At 48.2% G+C, this 3,153-nt stretch overlaps 1 protein-coding gene across 2 annotated transcripts in view; it reads right to left on the bottom strand.

The window, feature by feature from the left end:
• FLRT1 (fibronectin leucine rich transmembrane protein 1) overlaps window positions 1–3,153 on the bottom strand; it is a 30,977-nt gene that overhangs the window by 27,503 nt on the left and 321 nt on the right. The window contains exon 1 of one of the 2 annotated variants that reach the window (XM_015416815.1): window positions 3,040–3,119. The exons of the other annotated variant lie outside the window; for it this stretch is intronic. The gene's annotated coding sequence lies outside the window, so the exon portion shown is untranslated. Of the gene's footprint in view, window positions 1–3,039; window positions 3,120–3,153 lie in introns of those variants that run through there. 2 annotated transcript variants of the gene reach the window in all.

A 3,153-nucleotide genomic window follows, 5' to 3' on the forward strand; every position in this document is an offset into this window, starting at 1 on the left:
TAATCTGCATAATAATTCATAATGCTGCTAAATCCCTGTCCACAGCCCCCGAATTCGTAAACCCCCCCTCCTTGCCTGAAGAAACACATGTTCAAACATTAAAATCGGCTCTTGCGTCTTTTAAGTTTCCATCAGCCTGGCTGCGTTCAAGGCAAAGAATATTAGCTGAGCAGAAGAAGGAAAAGTAAACTTGGATTGTTGACTCTACAAAATCTCTCTCTCTCTCTCTTTTTAAAAAAGGCCAAATCTGGTACAAATATCTGGAGGGAGGCCAGCAGCTGCTTACATCTAACAGGGGCTCCGTTTCCAAAACTCAAGCAGTTTTGCACTTAATTCACATCAGCTGGGGATCTGGCCTGCAAGACTACAGTAGATCAAGGCACAGGTATAGTAGCTGGTATAGCCCACTGGGAGCCAGTGTGGTGTTGTGGTTAGAGTGTCAGACTAGGACCTGGGAGTCCCAGGTTCAAATCTGCCATGGAAGCTTGCTGGGTTACCTTGGACCCATCACACACGCTTGGCCTAACCTACCTCACATGGTCGTTGTGAGGATAAAATGGAAGAGAGGAAAATGACATCAGCTGTGTTTAGTCCCCGTTGGGAAGTAAAATAAGTTAAAAATAAAATCATTTCAGTGGATCAAATCATGCCAACTGAGTTTCTGGCCCTATCAATTCCAATAAATCAAAATTGAACTATGCTACGTTAGGGATAGTCTGTGGGCAATGGATAGAGGCTGATTTACAGCAAGCAGTGATCCAGTCTTCTTAACTACAGTGGATTGCGCACAATGGGTTGGAGATCTGCACAAAATAATCCTCATAGCTATCTTATACCTGATGGGAATCTGGTCCAGTCTTCAAGCCCAACCTACCACAAGACAGGGGCTGTTGTCTCCAGAAGAGCCAATTTACACCAAGTTGTGGTCTGGTCTGACTCCAGCGGAGCACGTTTGACCCATAGCGAGTGCACATTCCCTCTAAAATAGCAAAGGCCTACAGTAAGCAGTTGCTCTGGTTTCCTTAGTTTCACTGGAACCAATTTGAGGTTTAACCTCAGCTCCTCAGGACGATGATCAACTAACAGTGAGCAGAGAATCTAGCTGTACCCCAGTGGTTCTAAAGCAGGCTGGATTGATTGACTCCTACTGGATAGGAGTAGAGAGGACTCCTATCCAACATATCCTTTCTACAGTTAATCAAGTAGGTATCTAGACCCATTCACTGCAAGAGAACCCAACGTGACCTATTGTGGCATGGGGATCTAGCCCTACTTATCCTCAAATGCAACCAAGGCAGGCAGCAAGTCAGAATCTTATCAGGTTACTAACATCTCTGCCACTTGCATCTTATCCTTCTTCCAACGAACTCAGGGAAGGGGCTCTTTTTTAAAAAGCCTCAAAACAACCCTAGAAGGTAGTGACTTGGTCAAGGCCACCAAGAAAACTTTGGTATCAGAACTGGTGGGTTTTTTAGGTCTAGCCCCTCACTGGGCGACTAGCTTGAGGCTGTGGAGGGTGGAGAGCCTGGCCCACAAGCCTGTCAGCTCCAGTGCCCCCATTGCTGTCTTTGGCCTTCATGCACAAGTCTTGCTAATGGAATGGCAACTGAAAAGCCTAATTATTAAGTTAGGTGAAGAGTCCATCATTCTGTTTCCGGCAGCAAGGAACAGACAGGTGCCTCTGGGAAGTTTGCAAGCAGGACACATACGTGTCTTCAGTGTCTGGTAAAGGTAAAGGTTCCCTTGCTCGAAAGCCAGTCGAATCCAACTCTTGGGTTGCGGTGCTCATCTCCGTTTCCAAACCGAAGAGCCAGCGCTGTCCAAAGACATTTCCGTGGTCATGTGGTCGGCATGACTAAACACCAAGGCGCACGGAACGCTGTTACCTTCTCACCAATGTTCTCTCTAAGCTGCGGAGTCTTGTGAGCAAAAATTCTACTTTGTGAGCTGCTGGCATTAAAGCTGTGAGCAAACAATTTGGCTGCTGCATAAATTAGTTTGCTCTGGAGCCCTCCTTCCTGAGCTAAGGCAAAAATGTGTGAGCTGGAGGCTAAAAAACTGTGAGCTAGCTCACACTAACTCAGCTTAGAGGGAACACTGCTTCCCACTGAAGTGGTACCTATTTACTTACAATTTCTTGCTTTCAAACTGCTAGGTTGGCAGGAGCAGGAACTAGAGATGGGAGCTCACTCCGTCATGTGGCACACTCGGGTCTCAAACTGCTGAACTACTGACCTTCCAGTTCAGCGTCTTAACCACTTGAGCCACTGCAGCTCCTTCAGTGTCTGGTACTTGAAGGTATACTGCCTCTTGACTTGGAGGCTCCGTTTAATATAATGACTGGCACCCTTTGAACAGAGCGCTGCTGGATTAGACAAGAGGTCAGAAGTCCATCTAGTCCAGCTTCCTGTTTCTAGTAGTCACCAGCCAGTTACTTCTAGGAAGCCTGACAGAACTAGCCCTCCCTATTATATGTCTGCAGAAGCTGATACTCTGCCTTTCCACATGGAGGTTCCATTTTGTTCCTGTGCCCTCATCCCAGACTATGTCTGGGAAGACCAGGGTCCCACTTGCTTATTGGGGAACCTTTGGCCAGTTAACCTACCTCCCAGGGTTGTTGTGAGGATAAAATGGAGATGAACATATGCTGCCCTGGACTCTTTGGATAAAAATGTGCTACGCTGATAAATCAAACCACCTGTGAAACAGCATGGCAGCATCAAATCATCAGGTCTATTTAGTCCAGAATCCTCCTTTCAGACGGGGCCACCCCTGGGAAGCCCACCCTGTGCATGAGCAAGGGGGCCAGATTTGGCCCAGGATGGGCCAGGGCACCCATTCCCCCCCCCCCATTCTCTACACCACAACTAGGTCCAAGAGTTCAAGGCTAATCCAAAGCAGGTGAGGAGCTTGCTCGCCATTTATTCCAGAGGCCCTAAGACCCCCCCCCCCAAAAAAAAGCACAACAACCACTACATTGGGTACTTTCCCCCCCTTTCCCCATTGCAAACTTTTCTGGCCGCGCGTGTGGCTACTTACTGCGCCTTGGCATCACCGGAGATGCTGTTGCTGGCGGCGAGTCCCTTTTTGGCAAATGTGTGCGTGTATATATATCAAGGTCTCTCCCCCCCCCCCCCCCCCCCCCCTCGCCCG

Source organism: Gekko japonicus, unplaced genomic scaffold (assembly GCF_001447785.1).
Source record: "Gekko japonicus isolate JY-2015 unplaced genomic scaffold, Gekko_japonicus_V1.1 scaffold248, whole genome shotgun sequence".
Lineage (NCBI taxonomy): Eukaryota > Metazoa > Chordata > Lepidosauria > Squamata > Gekkonidae > Gekko > Gekko japonicus.